Source organism: Rattus norvegicus, chromosome 8 (assembly GCF_036323735.1).
Source record: "Rattus norvegicus strain BN/NHsdMcwi chromosome 8, GRCr8, whole genome shotgun sequence".
NCBI classification, from domain to species: domain Eukaryota; kingdom Metazoa; phylum Chordata; class Mammalia; order Rodentia; family Muridae; genus Rattus; species Rattus norvegicus.
The window spans coordinates 50,739,814-50,764,183 of record NC_086026.1 but is presented as its reverse complement, the minus strand read 5'-3'; the positions used below and the strand labels follow the sequence as shown (position 1 = coordinate 50,764,183).

At 42.4% G+C, this 24,370-nt stretch overlaps 1 protein-coding gene and 1 long non-coding RNA gene across 1 annotated transcript in view; both read right to left on the bottom strand.

The window, feature by feature from the left end:
* Lnc215 (long non-coding RNA 215) overlaps window positions 1-21,380 on the bottom strand; it is a 118,106-nt gene extending 96,726 nt beyond the window's left edge. Inside the window, exons 1-2 of the long non-coding RNA NR_126581.1 lie at window positions 21,287-21,380; window positions 18,057-18,204 (exon numbers count right to left, since the gene is read on the bottom strand). This is a non-coding gene — a long non-coding RNA (long non-coding RNA 215). The remainder of the gene's footprint in view (window positions 1-18,056; window positions 18,205-21,286) is intronic.
* Mir100hgl (Mir100 Mirlet7a-2 Mir125b-1 cluster host gene like) overlaps window positions 1-24,370 on the bottom strand; it is a 265,006-nt gene that overhangs the window by 96,726 nt on the left and 143,910 nt on the right.

The following is a 24,370-nucleotide window of genomic DNA, read 5'->3' as shown; positions in this document are numbered from 1 at the left end:
CATAGCATCTCCCACATTAGATAGGCAGCTTCAAACTGATTGCAAGATTTACTTTTTTCATGTCTTAAAAAATTTGATCTGAAAGGGGTAAATTATGGAGGCTCACCATTTCCCTATTACATTTTCAAAGTGTTTGGTGTGTGTGTGTGTGTGTGTGTGTGTGTGTGTGTGTGTGTGTGTGGTGTGGATGCATGTTACAATAAAATGAGGTGTGTAAGATGCTATCAGTCAACTTGTTCTTCACTCATACATGAAACTCTTCAATCCTCAAAAACTGATTACCATTAATGAGTGAGCTGTGACATCCTTTGAATTATCCAAAAAGCTACCAGAACCCACAGGTTTTCCCTTGAAGAAAAGCATACTTGCAGATCCAGTCAATACTCTCTTGTCCCTCTTCATTTTGTCATTCTTATAGGAAGAGGGAGGAAATGTTCTATGTTTCATCAGCCAGCACAATACTAAGTTGGTGTTGAAGCAGATTCTGAAGAAATCATAGTTTGTTTTTTCTGGAACATGGAGGGTATCCCGAATGATTCTCCTTTGCTCCCAACATTAATCACTACCAGAGTGTTCTGCACACATTTTCAGAAGTAGAGACTCAAAGCCATGACCAGCAATGAAGTTGTCACTACCTCCCACAAGCTGACTTCCTAGACCTGACCGAGCCAGTAACCGGTATTTGAGTTATGGTGGATTGAGATGAGCAATTCAATAACTTAGCAGAGAGGGGAAAAAAAAGCCTGGAGCTTAAGAATCAAATCCCATAGTGACCTTGGTCAGAGATTTTGCTCTTTTTATGGACAGCTTAGTAGATAGGGTCAGACTTTTAATTTACTTAACAATTTGCAGAGAGCTTACCCATTGAAGTGCTTAATTGTGTCTCCCCAATTCAATTTCTTCATCCATACAACTGGGTTAATACAACTTATGGCACAGGCCTATCACAAGAACCAAATCAAATGTGAGTTTAAGATGCTTACCCATGTGCCTGACGCCTAAAAGTGAACACTGTGTTTGCACCCACATGGCTCTTAAAGATTTCTGTAGCTTAGTCTTGGTTCTCAACAAAATAACACTGATTATAGTAACCTTTTATGTCCACCCTTTGGAAACAAAAGGAAAAATAGCCAATAAAGAGTGGTTCCCTAATTTTGGTCAGTTTTGCTGGATATTTCCTAAAGAATCCTGTTATCATTTCACATTTCATTTAAATGCTACTTAAAGCTTATTTAAAGTTGCCATGGGCCATGTACAATAATATAAGTATTTTACACACAATAATCTCATTTCTACTACAGTCTGGTGAGTTCAGTCCTGGGATGAGTCCTCATCATTTTTCTTTAAATGTAAATATGAAAACTCCAAACAACCATGGACACAAACACCAGCCTTGAAAACTCTTTCTGCAGAGATCTCTATTTATCAGTAGCCATGAAGATTAGCAGAGCATTGAAGACTCTGTGTTTGCCACAGAAACGTGTCCCAATGAAGAAGAGGCTTTAGATAAAAAGACATGGACTCCCTTTTGAAAAATCCCAGCCCACCAGTCCACTTAGAAAAATTCCTTACGAGGAACATTTATAACATATTTTTTTCTATTGTGCTTGGCTTCATTTTATTTTTTGAACAAATATTTGTACTTATACTTGGGCCATGTTTTCTTTTGAACAGTTTTTAAGATCTTAAAAGATAATGTTCCCTACCTTGTAGGGAAACTAAAGGAACCAAAAGAAATTGTATACAGGGTTCCAACCTTACACCGACTCCCCTACCAGCTGTATTCCTGTCATTACTAAGAAAAACAGCTATCTCTTAACTGAAGCCAGATCTTCTGTGTGGACACTAGATACCGTCCATGTGCAAACCCAGCAAAATTGGTTAAGGAATTCTTTCTATCTATCCGAAAACATTAATCCATCTTTGTCTACTAGAACACTTGTATCTCCCTCCACACACACTGCCATTTCTTTTAAACACACTCAAAGAGACATTGAGCTTGACCTAGTTTTTTTGTCTACCTGTTTCCATGTCAAGAACTGGCTTTCTTGATATTTCCGAGTCTTGTATCGTTCTTTCAGAAGTCACTTAAGCCAGGCTTTCCCTACCACCACTGAACCCAGTTGTATTCTCGTAGAGATCACTAACGATGTCCAGCTGTGGAGCCCGACTAGTAATTTTCCTCAAACTGGATATAACAAAGGTGTTTGACGCTATTGCTCATTGCCCTCTACTTGAGACACCTCCTCTCTTTTTGATGTATATGTTTATTTTTCTGTCTATGGGTGTTGGTGGGGGGACAGCATATGTCCGTGTGCCTGTGGTGTATGCATTCATGTGGGTGTATACCTCCATGTGTGCACCAGTGTGAGCATGTGGAGGCAAGAGGAGGACATTAGATTCCCTATTTCATCATTCCCCACCTTATCCCCATAGAGCAAGGTGTCTCATTGAACTGGAAGTTTCTAATTTTGTCTAGGCCAGCTGGCCAGAGAGTTTCCAAGATCTGCTTGTCTCCATTTCGCAATGCTAGTGCTGCAGGCTCGTGAATCCAGGCCCACTTTCTTGGCTTTCCTTCACATGGGTGCTAAGGATCCAAACCCAGGTCTTCATGCTTTCTGAGCAAGGGCTCTTACCCACTGGGCTATCTCGCTAGCCTGAAGATACTTCCTCTCTCAATTAACAGGATACTGAACTGTGTTGTCACTTCTCTTCCTCTAATGGTGTCTTCCTTCCTTCCTTTCTTTCTTCCTTCTTTTTTCCCTTCATTTCTTTCTTCCTTCCTTCCTTTCTTTCTTTTCTTCTTTCTTCATTCTTCTTTCCTTCCTTCCTTTTGCCACCTTGTTTTCTTGACTTGTTAAATGCTGAGGAAACAGGACTAAGAGTACCTGTCTTCTCTGTTTTAGCTACACCCTATCCCTTAATAATCTCATTCTGCCATGTGGTTTTAGTAACAATGTAAAAAACCACCATATCTCCACTTTTTGTTTATTACCTTTAATTTATTTAGTGTGTGTGTGTGTGTGTGTGTGTGTGTGTGTGTGTGTGTGTGTGTGTGTGGTGTTTGTACCTATGCATGGGTATGTAAGTTCTGAGAACAACATTCATGAATCTGTCCATTCCTTCTACCCTGTCCATCCTGGGCACCACATTCAGGTTGTCCAGCCAGGTGGCAAGTGTCTTTACTAGTAAACCATCTCACCATCCCTGAATCTACACTTTTAATGCAGAAATAATCAACATAGTTTTATACATACATAATCTACAACTAGCTTAATAGTTACAATCAGCTCTCTTAATAGTCATGTCAAATTCAATGTGTCCAAAGCCAGAATCCCAATATTCCTATAGCCATCATAATCAATAGCATTTTCATATCTTTAGGAGATCACACCACAGCTTGGCTTCTTCTCCTTTTTGTAAATTGTTTTTTATCTTATCTTCTACATCCAACTTATCAAGAAACCTTGTTAAATGTAATGAGAATCAAGCAACATCTCACCACCTTCAATGGCCAACCAGAGTTACTTTATCCCCTGATTTAGCCAATTACATAGTCTCCTGGCTTCTATCCTTATCCTACTGGGTCTAATATCAGCATATTTCAGTAGATTGTCTGGAAAATTAGCTCTTCCCTAACACGTTAGAGTGACTCTTGACTGTATTATTAAAGTCAAAGTCTTTATTAGTGATTTACAAAGCTACTAGTTTGAGTTTGCAGTCTTTACTCCAGTCATGCTGGCCTCTTTGGTGTATTTTAATGTACCAAGTACATCCCTGCCTTTGCGCTTTGGTCTGATATTTCCTCTGTTGGTGACCCTCTGCCCCAGGTATAAAGTTTTGGTCTCACCTTCATCAGGTCTTTGCTCTAATGGTTCCCCTGTGGATACTTGCGACCAGGCATACAACTCTCCTGCTGCCTCCACAGCCTTGGACCCCATTCCTCACCTTGCCTTTTAAAAAACAAAATCCATCATCCGCTTGCTGGTTAATTGTGCTTTTCAACTTGGTTAATTGTTCTTTTCAACTTTACAAAATGCAATATCTCTAGGAAGAGAAAATCTCAAGTGAAGGGTTGTCCAGATTCGTGTGGCTTAGAGCCGTGTCTATAAGGATTGTTGTGGTTATTGGCTAATGTGGGAGGTCTCTGCCTATTGTGGGCAATGCCACCCATGAGCAGGCTATCCTGGGTTTTTTTTTTAAAAAAGCTGGTTAAGCATGAACCAGAGGAAGCAATCCAGTAGACATCTTTCCTCCATGTCTTTGCTTCAGTTCCTGACTCAAGTTCCTGCCCTGACTTCTGTCAGTGGTAGACCATTACCTGAAAATATAAACCAAATAAGTCCTTTCTTATTCAAGTTGGCTTTGGTGAGAATGTTTTATCACAGTAAAACAATCCACTACCAAAACCAGAGTATATTGACTCGTATGTTTTATTTGTGTTTATTGTTTATGTCCCTTTGCTAGAATGCAGGTTCGACAAGAGCCTTATCAGAGTCTTATTTCCCATAGGCACATACTGCTGAATCAAGCAGTGGGTATTGAGCTGAAGTCAATCGATGAAAATGGCTTCCAGAAAAAGACCCTAACGAGACAGCATGTGCCTATGTGAAATAAGAATCTGACCCAAAAGGGCTTGATAGAGAATTCTAGACCATTGTCCACTTAGGTCATAAAATAGGATGCTAAATAGGTGCCTGTTTGTTGGGAAAGGAATGATAGTCTAGATAAGCCACCGGAGGCAAACACCCCAGGCAGAGCACAGAGGTGTAGCATCCTTCTGTCGCTTTAAGGATTCCAATGACAGAGTTTTCAGTTAATTCAAGGGTGTTTTAGCAAGATGTGGTGTCTTAATCCTGTGATCTCAGCACTTGTGATGCTGAGGCAGGAGGATTGGCCATGAGGCTGAGGTCATCTCAAACTATACAGGGAGTTCCATACCAGTTTGAGCTTAGGAATGGGACCCGGTCTCATGAAACAAGATTTAAAAAGACAAACAAACAAACAAACAAAAGAATGAGTTTGGAGCAGACCACATTCAAGATTCATGACTTCTACAAAGTCAGGAAGGAGCTGAGCACTCGACTTAGAACAAAGTCACCTCAGAGAAAAGTCTCAGTTTCTGGGACATTTTTCTTTCCCCTCCTTAACAATCATAGGTGTGTATGCTATATGTATGTATTTGTTCATGTGGATGTAAACATATATGTGTGCAGTTTGAATGTGCATGTGTGTACATCCATGTAGAGGATGGCGTTCAATGTTTTGTGAACCTTGATGTTACTGGTTCTGCTAGGCTGTTGGCCACTGATCTCTGGGAATCCACTTGTCTCCCTCTCTCTGGTGCAAGGATTCCCAGTTTCTGACCTGGGTGCTAGGAATCTGAACTCAAGTCCTCATGCTTTTGTGCTAATAGCCCCCCTACCATTAACAGTTTAAGGAAAACCAATGAGCACTATGCTCTTGATGTGCGACCTCATTCCTGTTTTAGCAGTACTTGACAGTTCTTTTATTGAAATTATATTAGTATTATTATCAGTGGTGTGTGTGTGTGTGTGTGTGTGTGTGTGTGTGTGTGTGTGTGTGTGTGCCACAGTCATATTGGGGCACGTGTCATGGGCATGCATTGGAAATCAGAAGACAACTTTCAGAAATTGATTCTTTCCTCTACTGTGAGTTCCAGGGAACATCAAACTCAGGTTGTCAGGCATTTTCATCCACTGAGCTATCTTACCAGTTCCAGTGATCTTGGTCTAGTAGCTGTTTCTTAGGATCCAACCCACCTTGTAAGTAATCAGAGACTTTGGGAACAAGTATTCAAATGCCTGAGCTAAGTCTTCCATGTGATGGTGATGTCTGCTCGAGTTCGTGAACGGTTGACATATGCAGTGATGTTCTTTGTCGGACTTCATTGAGGTCAGACTTTTTTTCACAGATAAGTGCAGTGACTTAGTCACTCAGTAGCCAACAATGAGTCAATGAACTTCTCGAGTGGACAAAACTCTGTGAACTAGTTTCTGACTGGGTGTTCTACCTCAGATTAATAAGAGTAATAGACAGCTCACATATGCCAGAAACCCCAACTTAACTGATTTCACAACCCTGCTGAGCTGCTTAGCTCCAGGATCTTCCTGTTGAGATTTATGAACCTGAAATTTAAGATGCCATTTCTTAACATGTTGATAATTTCATTGCACCAGTAACTGTGACCACACTGGTATGTGAAGAAGGGGGCACCTCTGGAAACTGAGAGTTGTAGGAATTTGTCAAAAAAAAAACCCACTTACTAATTAAAAATGCTGACCCACAAGTGAGTCACCAAGAGCCTCTTTGCTCTGATTATTCACAGGAGCACCGCCATTTGGCAGTTACTTATATAAGAAACAGAGATTTACCCGGCCTACCAAAGGTATTCTTTTTAAAACATAGTTTTTAACATTTTATTTTGAAATTTGAAATTTACAGAAAAGCTACAGTAACTCTCACGTTCATTTGTGCCCCATACTTTCTCCTTTACCTTGTCAAAGGTATTCTTGAAGGCTTTGCTTCCAGGCCTCACAGATTTCCCTTAGTCCTATAAAGGGACTCATCTTACAAAGGACAAAGATCAGTCAACCTACCTAAAACTCCATTGTTGTAGACAACATCCCGAGTCTGTCTCACAGTCCTTGGATTATTTTTGTAGATGTCAGTTCTACATAGTAATATGAATTAAGTATCCGTTCACGACCAGCTCCTGGATTAAGGGATGGAGATTTATAATCTTCTAATATGGCCTTTTTCTTGAAGGAACTCAATGACTGAGAGCCTGTCTCTTTGCCCAGTGATATCTATCTTTGGCTGACCTTGAACTCCAATGAAGCAATGAAAGGAAAGGTAAACATTATTGATCTCTGCAATAAAGAACTATAAGAGAAGCCAAGATTTATCACAAGTTGTACGATGTCCTCACTTTGGCCACCAGTCATTTGATCAAGGACGTCTTGGTGTGTAGAGTGTAGAGTACTTGCTTAGTGTGTGTGGAGCCCTGGGTTCATTCCTAGTGCTATGCTGTAAAAAAAAAAATGAATGACTACATAGATAGATAGATAGGTAGATAGATAGATAGATAGATAGAGTAGATAAAATTCCTATCTCATGTCATTCATATTTTATATTCAAATGTATTTAATGTGAAAAGGCTAAGTTTGTAGACAGGTGATTGAAATATGAGTTCAAAGTCAGCAAAAAATGAAAGTGAACTTTGGACAAATTGTATTTTACACACACACACACACACACACACACACACACACACACACACACACACATCCTTACAAAGATTTCCAACAGAAAGACATGCTACAAGTGGTATCTACATGTCTTCTTCATTATTTGAGTATGAAGCTGAGTTTAGAGGTCTGGTTTTTAAAACACTAGTATGCCTGCTTAGCAAATGTTCAGGTTAAGTCAATAAAATTGTGTGACTAAGAACTGAGTGGAAAGGAAAGCCTCCACTCAAACATATACTGTCTTTACCGAAAATGGTAACATTTTGGTGGGGATGGGAAGTAGGTAAATACATGACCACACAGACAGGGTTTCTGAGGAAACAGAAGCTCACCAAAGATTATTAAAAACTATACAGATAAAAGCCGCATTCATTCATTTATTCAACTAACATCTTAAGCTCTTGTAATGTACCATGAATAACACCAAGTCCTGAGTACAACCCAGTGAAGATGGCAAGATATTAATGTTTTTATTGTATTATTAGAATAGATAGAAAACGCTTTCAGAATCGCAGCCCCCAATACCTTGTAATCTGGACAAACTGGGCAAAATTAAAACATTTTTTAATTAGTTGGATATTTTTATTAGGAAGAAAAAAAAACAAGCCTCGATCATTTTTAAAAAGTTTACAGTGTCGCTGTAAGATAAACTTAGGTCAGCCCTATGCAATGTCAATGAATAAAAAAATGGATGCCAGCATAAAATCATGGCTAAAAAAATAAATGAAGATTGGTGGAGAGATTTCAGGGTTTTTTTTTCCTGGAATGCGAACACTTGCTATTGAAAAATGGTAATTTTGGAACATGATTAGCTAATTCTCCCTCTATGTGCGTTTAAAACTATGACTAAAATAGGGCTGTTGGAGACTCATTTCCACTGAGTTCCCTTTTAGAGTCTGAGGGGCAACTAGGTGGATTATAAGACCCTTTCTTCTCTCTCCCTTATCTGGCTGGAGTGTGAACTCCAGATTTGGAAATTCCTAGACATTGCTGGGAAATGTATCATAGACTGTGACTCACTACAAAAAGGACAAGTGTGTAAACTGCCTTCCCAGAGAAAAGTCTTCTGCCAATCGCTCCTTTTCTTCCTAGGACAAGATTTCACTTCTTTCTCTCTGATTCATATCCTGAGGAAATCAACATGATACAAAAATGTCTGCTGTGTTCAATTAAGAAAAGGAGTCTCCAAACCACACTTAGAACACATAAGCTTTTGAAAATCCAGAGAATGTGTTATCTTCCCAAGAAGACTTTCCTCCAAAAGGCATTGGTGTCATGTAAGAGAACAGAAAACCGGTCATTGAATGGCTGCTCTACACAAAATCCCTTTGGCCAACAGACCTGCATCTGAAAAATGGATCAGCCTCACTAAAGCTCTAGGAATCATCAGGAAGAGGAGCAACAGCCAATCTAGACTCACTGGCATCAAATGTGCTGGGTGCCCTCTAAAGTAATAGTTTACATTAATAGAGGGCTTGTCAGCATTCGGGTTATATTTTAATCAGTTTTCTAAGTAACTCCATAAGATAGACCCTATCCACACTTGAAGGGGATGAGCTGAGAGTGGTAAATGACTTTTCTCAAGATGGCATATTAGGTAAGACACACACTGCAATGCAAACCTCCAGCGGTTGGATACCAGAATGCCAATTTTCTGATTCTTCATTTAATCCTTGGAAAGGTCAGAACACTACCATCTCTGTTGCGCACGCAAGAAAGAGAATACATAGAGAAAGTAAATGACATGGCCAAGGGCGTAAAGACTACTGACATGTTTGGTCTGAGATCTGAACTCAGTAGAGGCAGAACCCCAGAGTTCTCCTCACACTCTCGTCCCATCAGTCATTCCCAAATCACCTCAGAGAAACAAATGTGCACACTGTATGCCGCATGCTTTCATGGTCTCACAGGAGCTATAGTAGGTTATGAATTGAATATGTTCTGGAGAGAGTCTAGAAAAGGGGGAAGGGCATTAGAGAGGAAGAAAGCTGCCTGAGGGAAGCTCCTGTGAAAGAGGGAAAGACAGGCCAGTGACTAGAGTTGATTCTGACTCCTGACATCGCCCTAGCTATATTCTGAAGGAAAGAACGGATAGCCTTGGCACATGATAGGAAGGCTCTGTTATAGATATTGGTCATCATCAGAACAGTGGAGGCCTGAAGGAGAGCAAAGACATTATCTAAGATTACAGTAAAAGCTTCTAGCGATGACTCTGTCCCTCCACTAGTAGGTTTCCAAAGGGTCCCATCAAATACAACTAGAAAAGTTATAAATCAAACCCACGTGCCCTCTTTATAAGGGAATGCAAAAGGGCAGAGGGAGGGAGGGGACGGCTCAATTTCAACATTTTCTAGGGAATTTCCATGCAATTTAGCCAGTAGAATAGGAAAGTAGGATTTTTTTAAAGGTTATTTTTGGCAACAGAGCTTTACTGGATAAACGAACTCAAATTTTGACAGTCTGCATCTAAACCAGACTTTGGTTTAACCCAAAGCATGATGTTCAGCCTTCAGTAACAGCATTCATTTGCTAAGACATCTATAAGAGCAGCATTTTCAATAGCCTATAATGTTTGAGGGGGTCTGTGGGACCTCACTAGCCAACTCCAAAAAAGTAATCCTGGCCCTGGTCTTTTTTATCTGATAGCCCACAGTACCTAGTAGAATTTACTGTATTACTCTGCTAAATGGACACAATATCAAACTGACTCCTAGTGACTTACACTCACCAATTAATACATCCCCACAACTGGTCAATATACAGAGCTTAAAAGACTATAGAACACTCAGCTCTAAGTGAGAAGTCTATATGGCACATGCTCTTGGTAAGGCTTGGGGGTCATTGTGGAAGACAGCATAGAGGGGTTGTAAGAGGGACTGGTGAATAACTACAAGAAGACTGCTTTCTGGCCACAGTGAGGAGTTGCAAATATTAATTCACAGCAGTTGAGACAACATGAACAGGACCTGCATAGATAGGGTCAATACATGTCAAATCCCAGCATGAGGAGAGGAAATGAACATGAAGTCCCACCCCAAGTTAAGGTGATATTGGCAATTGACAGACACTGGGAGGAGGAGAGTAAGCATTCTTTTAAGGCTATGGCCCCTGTGAGTTGACCTCAGGCCAGCAGAAGGTCTCACGTCCAATGGGCAGGGCTGATCTCAGAATCAGGGAAAGTGAATTAATACAATCAAAATACATAGCGCAAGGCCCTGGGTTCGGTCCCCAGCTCCAAAAAAAAAAAAAAATATTTTCCCACTAGCTAGGAGTTAAGAGGATTTCAAGCTGTCCCCCAGTACTCTGAAATAAAAGTTCTAAAGTAATTCATGAACGGATTAAAATGATTTGCTAATAACTGGAGGAAGCAAAATCTGCAACTGTCTCATCTTGCATCCTTAGCTGTGCTCTGTGTGTCTCGTCTACCACAGCGACAATTCTCAGCCTTCTCAAGCTTGGCTGATCATAGGATGCCTTCTGATTTCTAAGGTGCTCACAGCAAAATCTCACTGACCTTGATTCCAGGAAAGTGAGCACACTCTCTGCCCTCATAAGGTCTAGAAAGACGATTCTGAGTAGCATCAGAGCTAGAAGGATGGGGCAATAAATAGATGATGAGGGCTATGAACTGGTTATGTCTTTGACTGAGGAATCTGAGCCTCTACTTACAATTCTCTGGAGCAGTCAGCAGACAGGAATAAGTCAGAAGTCCTTAATATGCCATGGCATTTTTTTTTTAGTGCTATCTTCATGGCCGTAAAGAGCAATAGAGTCTTTCTCCCCAAGATGCTGGTGTGAGAGTAATGGGAGATGAGGCAGGCACTCGTCTCATAAGGACTCTACAGAACTGAAGAAGCACATGGAGGGAATGGTTATCTGTACCATGTTCCTGAACACATATGTCAGTCACACCAGAAGAGTTCCATCCACAGTCCTTGACACACACTGAAAAAGAGCCCCGATTCCTCTAGCAGATCATTATGCATTCATTGGATGGTGCTACCAGGTCTCTCCCACACCTGACCTAAGACTCATGTAATATACTGGAATCATACGACTCTCTCTGTAAGACCACCAGGAGGAACAACTTTATAATGCCACAATATCGTTTATCATGGACTACATACAGAAGAGGCAACAGATGCCCAAGGGAATGTTTTATGGAGAGAGGAAGTCTGTGGATGAAACTTCTATCTACAACAAGGCAGTTCTCTTCACAGGAAGAACACCTTAAACCCAACAACCGAATGAGTCACATGGGCAGCAGAGTTAGGCTGCCCTGTCCTCAGAGACAAATTATGTAAAAAAAACACATAGTTATCTCATTAATATATTATGCATTTTGCAACGACATTAGCCAAGATTTTGGCCAGTAAGAAAGTTTACATAAATATTGCATCTCTTTTCATCCTCCATTTAACTGTGAAAGACACAGCGAAGTGTCTTCAGATCATTTTGTAGAGATTAGGGAGGGTAATATTGTTACCAATACAATATCTGGCAGAATGAAATCAAAACCCAGACTCAGCCCTCAGATTTAGCTAGTTATGAAGCAAGTCAAATCCCACTTTCCTTGAGAGATTTTCATGGTGAATTCATGACTTCTCTAGCCATTTTCTAATTTTCTAACTCCTGGTACAATATGCTATAAAATTAGGGCCTTATGGGGAGTTGTCATCAAAATTATTTTGTGGATTTCTGTCCTATTTTTCGTATTCGAACACACAGCTCTGGCCTCGTGTATCCTACAACTTCCTCATATGCTGTTCTTACCCAAGCAAATGTCCTTTCTCTGGGTCCCATGTACATTTGGCACTCAGCACAGATCAAGGGAGGCTCCCTTCCACCCGTAGAAACCTTCCAGCATTTAACACCACTGATCAGTAAGGAAGACTGCTCGGCTGTGTGTTCCTATAGCATCCAGTGTTCATTCTACTGCATACCTTCTAAGTGTCTATTGTCATCCAGTTCCTACTTGACCTCAGTCCGCTTGAGAAGTGGAGTCTTAGATTATTTCTCTTGCAACTCCAAAAGCTAGCAGTCGAGAAATGCATACATGAGTCCAGTAAAGGGACATGATACCAAACATGGCAGCTAGCAGCTGTGAGGAGTTCCAAGTCTCATGGAAGAGCACAGCATGTGAAGAAAGTCCGATGAGGTATACTTCCCACACCTCAGTGAGTTTGGGGTACATTGCAAGCAGAGAGAAGAAGATGCTGTGCTATCCCTACAGTGAAGCCCCCGAGAACAAAATTGAACAGTCTTGAAAGATCAGAGAGTCAACGGATAATGTTCATAGAGCTGAAAGGAGTACGTGGGCCGGAAAGCGGGAAGACAGACTCCAGCAGAGCTGTATTGTGTGCTGTACAGACTTCCCAGAGGTCTTGAAAACTTATCTAGCCTTTTCGAAGAAGTAGACCTGCGGGCAGAATTGATAGAAGAAATGGAGGTGGACAATGGATTGGGATAAAGATAGATTGAGAATGAGGTAGAAGGCAGAGTCAGTCTTTGGTTCCGATAATTTCTGGAGCTTGGTGTACCCCATACCTTCCCCGAGTTTGAATTTTTTTTTTTTGGTTCTTTTTTTTCGGAGCTGGGGACCGAACCCAGGGCCTTGCGCTTCCTAGGTAAGCGCTCTACCACTGAGCTAAATCCCCAACCCCCCGAGTTTGAATTTTTAATCAGACTTTTTCTTACAAACACAAGATCCTAGCTAACAACAGAAAGACCTTAAACAAAACATCTCATACTACATATACACAGAAATGGGCCAGCAAGGCGTCTTGAGATTGTATCCCTCAAATGGATCCTTCCTCATTGTGCCAGTTAGTTTTATGTCAACTTCAAACAAGCTAGAGTCATTTGGGAAAAGGGAACCTCACTGAGAAAATCTCCTTGTGAGACTGGCCTATGGAGGCGCACTTTTTGATTGATGATTGATGACTGATGTGAAAGTGCCCAGCTCACCAGTTGGTTCTACCGCTGGGCTGCTAGTCCTGAGTGTAGAGGAAAGCATGCTGAGCAAGCCGCGAGAAGCAAGACAGTAAGCAGGGTTCCGCTACAGTCTCTGCTTCAACGCCTGCCTCTGGATTATGCCTAGAGTTCCTTCCTTGACAGGCAGCTCCTTCAGTGACAGGCCTCATGCTGTAGGACGAAACAGGCCATTTTGTCTCCAAGCTGTTGGTGGTCATGGTGTTTGTCACGGCAAATGAAACCCTAACCAAGACGCTCATCCACTGGCTCACTCTCTTCATTTAAATACGGAGGCACAGGCTCGCACATCTAGTCCATCGCCTCCCATCCTACTCCCAACAATTCATCTAAATCCAAACGCTTACCCCAAACAATTGCTCTAGCCCCAAGACTGTTTTACTTTTACGAGCTTCCTGCCTGCTAGTTAGTCTCAAGGTGATCACGGGGTTTATATTTGTTGAAAAATATCAAAACAGACACACAAACAAAAAAATCATGGCACGACCTCAAAGTAATTACCTCATTGCTTTTTTTTTTTTTTTAATTTGCTCATGAAGTTAGTTCCAGCAAGCACCTGCTTCTGGAGTAGGCTTTGTAGAGACAAATGAAGCATTCTTCTTGGCCTTAAGCAACTTACCAAGTGGAGTGAGAAATAGCACAATTTCCCAGCATTCATGTACCTCAAGTTAGCCATCTGGGAGGATGTGAACTTACTGTTTTTATAATTTCTGGTAAGTCTTTTTAAAGCTAGTCATGATGCAAATGAAAACATCCTCTCAAAATTTTACAGCTACATTTAAATTTATTTTTAATAAATAAAAACGGCCTATTAGCTAGGCTGATTGAATATGACACTTTGACTATTTTTTTTTGAAAATGTAAAATATACTCCCAAAACAATTATTTTTCTCTCACCAAGTACCTGGAAGGAATATGCTACAGAGACTGAGTCCTACCACTGAGAGGAGGTATACAGCTGCTTTGCCTAAGGTTAGACAGCATCTCTACCCCAGATGTATAGTATTCAGAATAGATGTGTTTTAAAGCATTTGTTAAAAAGTTGAGCTCTGGAATTTTTATTAACTTCCAGAAAGGCATATATCTGCCCAGAGGCAGGTACCAGGATCACTTTCGGTCACAGGGAGTCTCTCCCAGCTTTGTGATCCTACAGTCATTCAAACTGGATTTCTCCAAGTCTGTGAAGAGCTGAACAACTATTCCTGCCCTGGTTCTCTCCCTATGTAGGTCAAATCCCATCCCAGTGAGGACCCTGCCGAAAACCACCTCGTGACCCGGTTATTTTAGATAGCTTGATGAAATGAGAAGCAAACCCAACCTCCAAGGCAGAGTTGCCTGTTACAGAACTTGACCTGAATACTATTTAAGCAAAGTATGTCCCTGTCATAGTTTTTCCTTTTCCATCTTCAAGACACCAAGTGAGTACAGAGCAGTTGCAGAAAAATTATCAATGAGTATACCAAGTCCTGATCACTGATGGAAACCGCCGAGCCATGGAGTTTGGGGACTCAGCTATGCATCTTCAAAGAAGAATGATTTCTGTCTTAGCCAGGCTGACAAGATATGCCTGAACTCAGAGCAGCCAGGAGGCAGAGAGAAGAGAATCACATGTTCTAGGCTAGCGTGATACACCTAATAAGGCCCTGGCTCAAACCCACAATCACATATTAACAAAATCAAGGTCTAGAGATGCTGTACAAAGCTTACCTCGTGTGCATATATCTAGGATTTGACACCCAGTGCCACACATACAAAAAATGCACACACCTGTGTGCATGCACATGATATCCCTCTTACATCCGTTATTCATTCAAGTTATAGGAAGGCAGGGCAATTGGCCTAAAATATGTCAGGCTTATTAATAAGCTTTGTTGGCTCAGCAGGTAAAGGCATTTGCTGCCAAGCCTGATGGTATGCATTCAATCCCTAGAGCTCACGTAGTGGAGAGCGAGGACCAGCCCTTCAAGTTGACCTCTGACCTTCACAGGCATGCCATGGCATATGCAGGTACCCCCCCCCCCGTAAATGCATAGTGTCAAGGAATTAAGAGAGACCCTCTCATCCTATTGAGCTTCCCATTCCTGAGGCGTCCTCCTCCACTGCCTGCCAAGGGGCTGCTTTCTTGACTTTGGCACACATTCTTCTTTTTGGGGGAATGAGGGGCTAGCGCTTGTTCTCTGAAATGTCACTTCCTGAGAACGGAAACTCCCTGAGACAAGGCAGTTCGGTTGGTTCTTACGCTACTATGGAGTCCCATAGAGAGAGTATCTTGTGTGTTGTATGGATGCATCACCTGTCAATTAAACAGTGTATGGCCTATGGCTTAAGCAGAAAAGAGAAGGTGGGGCGTCTGGGAGGAGAACAAATTCTGGGAGAGATTCACAGGGAAGATGTGATGAGACGGACGCAGGTAACCAGCCACGTGGCTGAAGGTAGCTAGAATAAATGGGCTACTTAAAGTTATATCTGGTCAGAGAAGAGCTTAGTTCTATGGCCAAGGTATTCGTAAGTATATTTTGAGTCTGAGTCTTATTTCTGGGAACATGGGGTTAGAAGGAAGAACCAGGGCTTAAATTCAACAGAGTCCTCTGGTTAGAATGGACGTTCTACCAAAGTATGAAGCTCCATGCCTAGAGCCACGCCCAGGCCCTAGAAACCACTAGATTTCAACCTGCTGAACTGTCAGGTAATTTGTTAAGACTCCGTCTCATACCCCTTCTATAACTACTGTAAATGTTCCCTCTGACCCATCCGTATAGCTTAAAACACTTGTGGAACACTCTTGCCCGTTATCCTTATGTCCTCTTTACCATCTAAAGTTATGGCAGGAACTGTGTTTCACAACATCACATTCTCCATGTTAAAATAGCAAGAATTCAAGAAATGCCTATTTCCTGATAATTGAGAGAATGGGGAGAAACGTTTCTCTTGTAATTACGAGTGTTGCAGATTTATGACGGAACATCCATCGTATCTCAAAACTCTGCCTGGACTTCCAGGCCTTCCATAGACCAAACTGAAGAAGCCATGAGTCACTCTGCTTGGAGGGGAGGGGCGTGTGTTTGTGCAGGATATGTTTCCCAACCTCGATGAATCATAAGTATAATCACCCAAACTGCTTCCTGTCTGGGGAAGTAACCAAAACCCCTATTTCTGGCCCAATGGCTTTTTGGTTTATGAGTAAATGCCACTGGCATGCCATTAAACAAATGCCCTCAGAAAGCCCTCAGCGAGTGCCATACCTACAATAGTCAGGGTTGTGACGGATCAGTCATGCCTTGAGAGGATCAGGTAAAGACCCATCTTTCTCAGCTTGTCTCTATCTGGTGCACTGCCACTGAGTTCTGACTGAATATCGTGATGCTCTTTTCCAAACTATGGGTCAAGTCATTCTCCTACACACAGTCAATGGGTCCAAGCATCTATACACAGAGACTTAATTTTGTGTGTTGCACACGTGTGTATGTGCAAGCCTGTGCATTTGTGTGGAGGCGAGAGGCCAACATCGGGTGCCTTTCTCAGTTGTTCTCTACTCATTTTTTTTGACAGGGTCTTTCACTGAAGCTGGAGCTCACTGAGTCAGCTAGACTGAATAGACAATGTGCTGCAGGGTTTCTCCCATCTCTACCTTCCCAGGACAGGGGTCACAGCCGTGCACTGCTACACTTGGAAATTTTTTTCTAGGGGGGCTGAGGATTGCACTCAGGTCGTCATACCTGCACAGCAAGAATGTTATCATCTGAGCCATCTCCCTCGTTTAACACCTCACTTCCTTTTAATTCTTAAAAATTTTGATAGGCATAAATGTTTGCCTGCATGTAAGTGTTCCGTGGGCATGCCTGGTTCCCAAAGGGACCAGAGGAGGGCATTGGACCCTCTGAAGTTGGAGTTATAGATGGTTATGGACCGCTATGTGGGTGTTGGAAACTGAACTCGGAAATCAGTAGTAACAGAAAGTGCTCATAACCACTGAGCCATCTCCCCAGCCCCAAGACGTACCTTTTAAATCTACTGTCCAAGCTCCTCTAGAATCTAGACCCAGGCTAGTGCCCTTACTTCTTCCTCCCTCAATACCACAAGCTTTCATTTAACACCTCCCACAGATGATTTCTCTGAATATACACTCTGTGACTTTGTTCCCTCTCTCCCTCTTACATCGCCATCTCCTCCAATGTCTAAAGGTCTGAAATCTATGCTTCCTCAGATCTCACCCAATGGTGCTTCCTCTATACCCTCTGCTGTGCTTGGCTCACAAGGGAAAAATCAACCTCTCCTTGAAGGACACTGCAGACTGTGTTCCCAACTGAGGTGTCTAACGTGTATTATAGACACATGTGCATGAATGGCTCTCTAATAAATCATTGCGTGGAGAAGCGAGTGTCTTGGTCACTCCAATAATCTTACAACTAGCAGTGCTGGGTAAAGAGAACAGTCAATATAAAATCTGGTAGAAGGGAAAATCGAATTTATCATCCTCAGGGAAGGCTCGGTGTAGATGTTTCTTATTCTCAATGTTCTCTTTTTATCTGTTACCTCCTTTCATGGAGACGTAAGATTAAGGAAAACTCTGTGAACACAGCCATTGTCTCGTTTTATCGTCCCAGGCTTCCTTCCTCCTGAGATCTGCCTCCTTGTGGCCTACTTTGCTAGCAGATGTCGTAAGCTTAGGGGCGGGGAGAGATATAATTTTGATATTAACTTGAATTAAGAGAAAAGAAATGTAATTAAAAGTGGACCTTCTGTTTCAAAAGGCCAACTTTTTATAAGATAGCGTATTCTGCAACAAACACTTGCCTGTTACTCTCCGTTGCATGGTATCTGTGCCGTTGTGCCTGTCTCTGGGCGAATAGAGACGAGAGCATGGATGCCATAAAGCCTCACTTTGTTTGACTACAAGGCACGATGCTTTCTTTCCATTCTGCTTACTCGCACAGCCCTGCTCCTGAGAATGGGGACAGAAAAGATAAGCCGAGGTTCATCCAAGCCAAGGGCAGATAAGGCAGGAACAGAGTGTCAAGAATTTTCACCATCCAGTGTCCTTGGCAGTTGACAGCATCTAGGGGAAGACTAGGAGATACTCCTTCTGTCTCTCTATTGGCTGCCCCCTACCTATGCCATCGAATGACTGTACCACCACAGGTAGATTTGCTATTTCTCCCTCAGCTAAGAAAGTCTCATGATCCCCGCTACAGTAGAATGTGCAGGCTTAGTAAATTCACACATGCATGTACAATTCCACATAGGAGCTGTAGCTATTCGAAGATACCTATTTTTCTCCTCATTCTACTACATTGGGGTTTGTAAGCATCTTTAAAGGCCTGGTAATGAGTATATCCAGCTTTGCAAGGATACATTGACTTCCCAGAACCTGTGGTAAAATGTGGCTATAGACAACATGTAACATTCTGTGGTAGAAAATGTGGTTATAGACAACATATACACAGACCGAGTTTTATTTCAGTAAAACTGGGGTTGACCAGACATGGCCCGTGAACCACACATACAACTCTCTGCCATAGGTGTTCAGTGAGAACAAAATATCGAAGGTAGAGAGAAATATCTAAACCCGTTTTTTGACATGAGCAATTTTCTGCACCTTCCTCTGGACCACACTCTTCTCTGAGAAAGACAGTTCTGATATTGTTAAAGAAAATATCAATCACACTTGTGGTAAAAGGTCACTACATTTTTTTTAAAACAAATTGGTCCTTTGAGCAAGATGAATTCTAATGGATTGGTTTATTAACCTAAAGGTTGAGCCAGACTGCGAGTAACTAAATGATTTGTTCATAATTAGTATTAGTTATAATTATTTTACTTGGGAAAAAAATATCACCTTAAATGTCAGGATGTTTTTTAATTGCCTCAGATGAGATTCAAAATAATTGACTTTGCAAATGTATTTTTAAAAAAAACTCATTTAAAAATATCTGAAATTGCTGACAGTTTGTCTAGAAGAGGCAACATATCGATATTCATTGCTATGGACAGAGCAGAAATTGATCCATGACTTTTTTTTTTAAGCCATGTGAATTGTGGTCACTTCTGGACTCTAAAACAGCCAAAATGCTGATGAAGAAATTCATATCCTCACTCTCCATGAAGTGTGCACTTTGAGTGTGCTGCGTGAATATTTGTGCGTACTTTCATTAAGTGCAGAATGGGTGCATGTTTGGAAGGAGAAGGGATGTGTATGAATGCACACACACATACATATTTATAGTTGCATATGCATGCACATGTAGATGCATCTGCACACATGTGTGCATGTGTGTGTGTGTGCTTGGTGATTTTAGAAAACACAGTCTTCTACATATTGTGTCCTTGGATAGGATATTAATGTTCTGCAGGTGAGTCGGTGGGTGCCTTAAAATAAGCATTGTTATGAGTATTCGCTCCATCATTTGATTGGTGGAGATGAAAAGAAGCAGGAGGAAGCTTCCTTTTGTTAGCAGCTGGAACAAAAGTTTAAAGTCATTTGGAGGTGTGGGGCAATCACTAGTGGAAACACATCGGTATCAAGGTATCCTGACGACAGTTGGGTGCTTGTCAAGCCACAGACCATTGACGTCAGCAGGTCAACAGTGAATGTTTAGATACATGGAGGGAGAGTTGTGAGAACTCCAGGTGACACATGAAGGAGAGAGAGCAAACGTTTCACGAGTGGTCTACACTGCCTTCCCCATCTGCCACACTGCTGCTCACAGCTGAGGGAAGCAGAAAGACTATGGCCACAGGTGTCAAAGCCAGCTAACGTTCTCAGAGACAACCTCCACCAGCCCGATCCAAGGCACAGACCCAATTTTATGTCTGACACATTTGGGTGAAAAAATAATCACAAGTGACCTGTAAAGAACGTTCTAGAAAGGGGAGATGGTGACAGCATTATTATTATCACAGCCTGTCATTTACTTCTTCCAAACAGTCCGACCATATGCCCAAGACATGACATTGACTCCTGTGTCCAGGACACAGACATCTCACTCCCCCAGGCACCGTGGAGACACCATCAATCACTTATCTGCATGAGAAAACTGAGCTGAGGCTGGAAAAAGAACATTTGATGCTGTCAAAAAACAAAAAAGAGTCAATATGAAGTGTCCCATTTATCAAAGAGACATTAGTTCTAAAAGTCTGGGGAGTACATGTATGAAGTGTCCGCAGTAGGAGAATGGGCTCTGGGTGTAGACTTACATGAATACGGTTCTCTCCCAGACTCAGCAGACTCCCTGCTGAGAGTAGGGAGGCTCTATTAACTGATTAATTATTATTAATGCCAACTTTTATTTAGCTAGCAATTATAATCTATTAAGAGCATTTCTTCACATCCTCTTACTTATTCAATCCTTGGAACAACCCTGTAAGGCTTGTCAGTAATATATTATTATCTCCCTTTTTAGACAAAGGAAAGGAAAACTCCGGGGTTTCCTTGCTTAGGCTAATCCTACCGATAAATGGCAAGTTCTAGACCAGAACACAGAATTTCTGACTGCCGGTCTACTCCCTAGAGGAGCTGCGGAAGACTCAAAGGAAGAAAGGGAAATCGTTGGTTTAGAAGCGAAAGAACCCAGAAAAGCCTGCAGACCAGAATTCCTCTCAGTTTAGGTCAAAGTACGAGTAGGTGTGGCTCTATGACACACAACTGGAATGATTAGATCGGTTGACTGTGAGTCACATCTGCTCACACTGATCTTCCTTATGCAATTGGACACTCGATGTCAATCTCCCCGCAACTTGTTTCTTGCCAAGTTTCTTAAGCAGCCTAGTTGGAGCCAACTTCTCACTGTTCAGATTCTATTCTCAAGCTCTGTCTCTTTCATACCGCAGCCTTGTTTCTTTCTTTTGTCCTCCTTGCCTCAAGCTCACCCCTTGCCCTCCTCCCTTCCTTGATGTTCCCAATCAGTGCTTTCCCCCTTAACTTCTGCTGACCACTCTCATTTTGGTCTATCCATTTTCCCAGGTGGGGAGGGCTCTTGTGCCTCTTTACCCATGAGCCCCCTGGTCATCCTCCCTCTGCCTCTCACCTGTACTCAGCAGCCACAGGCACCCCTGGTTGCCCTTCTGATGTCTTCTTTCTGTTCGTCTGAGGACTCCAGACTGTCTCCAGGGCCTACAAGCCGGAGCTGTGCAGTCTTCGGGTCTTTGGGCTCTTTGTTATTTCGCTTCCTCGCTTCACAGCGCTAATAAATAACAACACACAATAAAAGATGGTCTCGGCTATGTTTCTCGCCTCCAGCCTCCAGCAGTGTTATCTCAGACCCCAACATTGCAACAAAGAAATCTCACAGTTGGGTTAGTGAAAAAACCAGTCCAGGACAGGAGCAGAAAACTTCAGCGCTTCCCAGATTGCTCAGCCCCAGCTGCCCTCCAGGGGCTCCCCCTAGTGGGAGATGCTGAGCACGACAGGCCAGCACTAGGTTTGGGTTGGTGCCTTGGGGTGGGAGGAGGGGAGTGCAGAAAAGACAGACTACACTGTGTCCTTCTGTGAGCGATTGCCTCTGTGTGATTTGCGGGGCTGAGGAGCTCTGAAATTAATCAGGGAAATCCTTTGGAGAGCCAGCGTTCTGAGGACCCAGAAGACCCAAAGTGCAGGTGAACGTGGTCTTAGTAGAAAATAAACTTACAGGGCTAATACTGTATAGGCACGCAGTGATTGGCAGTCATTTGCTGCTGCTGCTGTGTGTCCAGTTTGGACTGGTAAAAAATGTGTCACACAGTCACTCAGTCACACATGCTGTTCTGGAGAGACAGGCGTAGTCTCTGAAGTCTGAGAAAAACATGACCGTCCAGTCTCCTGGGCTCTCCTGGCCTTTTGGAGTCACGGTAGCCCTGACTGCTTTCTGCTGCCCACTGTGATGAATACAGACTGCATATCCAAATAGCATCCTCCTCCACAGAGATGCAACCTCATTCATTCTAACCTGCCCAGCAAGCAGGTAGGAAGAAAGAAATCGATTCTGCGGGGGCTGACAAATGATGTTTTCGTTGCTACCAGTCAAACCATAGGTGGAGGGAAACGGTTTTTCTGACCTCCTTCCCAGGACTCCAGACTGTGCTCCACCTCTGGAGATGAGGGGAGAGAAGCAGAGTTCAGGCTCAGGGCAGGGCAGTAGGAGCTGCACCCTCCGCCAGGGGGATTGGCTCGCCCCACCCTGCGATGTGAGCATAGTGTGTTTAGCAAGATGCAGAAAAGACCTGGGCTGATCCTGCAGGCAAGAATTCATTCATCATTATGCCAAATGGGGAAGGGGAACCATAGGACCGGAAGTTCTTCATTTACCAGTAAACCGGCAGTGAAAGGTAAATGAATAAGGAGACCTTCCAGGATGCTGACAGTGATTTGGTGCTGATGCTAGGTAACCACACGCCTTGTGATGCAATCCCTTTTCACCATCAGACCAGTTGGGAGACCTCGACTGTGAGATTAGAAGAGCCCTATTTTAGTGATAAGGAAACTGAGGTTGGAATGGTTAACGGACCAGCCTGCGATCAAATCGAAATCTCTGAAAGCTTAGAGCCCATTTCACATGTCATACTACCACCTGGGCTCGTCTAGCAATCCCGGAGAAGGGAGCTTTGGCAAGGAATCAACATAAGACACTTCCTGTTTACTCAGCAAACCAAATCACCCATCTCTATTCAATTCTGCTACCTCCCCGCAGTGCTGGGGGCAGCACTGTACTGAACCGCACAGGAAGCTCGGACTTGGTATAAGATGGATGGTAAAATTAGATTTCTTAAGAAACATGGCTGCCTCATGGGCTCTTTTATGGACATTACAGGAATTAGCTTCCAGATAGCAACAGCAACCCATGAAAAAGAAGTTTATGGTATTAAGATGCTAGTGGTAATGACGATGAAGAAGAAAAGCCAGTTAATGATACGCTTATTGACCATAGAGAGTCAATCACTATTGCTCAGACCTGACCTGGGTCCTCGGGTTGAGCAAGAGTTAAATGACACTGGCAATACTTCAGTTCTGTTGTAAACTCTTATCAAGCCAAGCCAAACAACAACAAAAGATTTGAAGGTGGGCATGGTAATGCAGGCCTGTAATTCTAGAATGTAGATGGTGAAGGCAGGGTTATTCGGAGTTCAAGCCCATCCTCAACTATGAGGCAAGTTCAAGACCAGCCAATGCTATGTAAAACTCTTTATCCAAAAAGAGAAGAAAAATCAAAGAACTGTAGGAGAGTTGCAAAGGCATGAGCATTGCCACCATCCCTGCGAATGTGTCTTCAGCTAAGAACAGTTAGTCTCACTCTGCTATAGTTTCCACCCGAGTCCACAAACACTGCTTACAATGTAAGCACTGGGTGTATTGAGCACGTAGAAAACGACAGGTCAGTGATAGAGATGCAAGGAAATGAATGAGGAAGCAGAATTGGGTCTTGTTCCTTTAGAGCGATTCGAAGCATCCAATTCCACTTTAGACCCCACCAAGCAAAGTGGGGTGGACCAAGAATGCAGAAACTAGCAATTTGAAGAGATGTGAAACCAGGCCATGGGAAATTTTGAAAATAGATCTTCTTAGACAAAAGTCTAACTCTATATTAATATTTTCAAATATCCAAGGGGCTCTTAAGTGGAAAGTAAATGATATTTGCTCTGCCGAGCTTTAGGGGATAGAATGGGGCCATCCATTCTAGAAAAATAAAATAAAATAAAAAAGTCCAGACAGAAAGCCTTTTGACTTACTCAAAGAACAGTATTCTAAGAGACACGGCATCGTATGCTTTTAATCCCTGTGTTTGGAAGGTAGAGAAAGCAGGGTTGCAAGAGATCCCATCTCAAAAACCAAAACAAATCATAGCAAGAAATGTAAAAACAGAGATATATATTCCTTCAGTTCAGTAGGAATTAGAAGTCACTTCTTATCTAGAAAAGGCTAGGGAGTCTCTGACTTTGGTCAAAGAGAACACCAACCATTGAGGCCAGCTGGAACGAAGTGATATTGAGAATCCTTCTAACTCATAATCTTTGGTTGATATGTAACTGCGGTCCATAGGAGAAGCTACAAAAACAAACATGTGACCTACATACATAGCATTTCATCTCCTGCTAAGAGATCTCACCTTCTAATCTGACAGCCTCCTAACGCCTAAGTG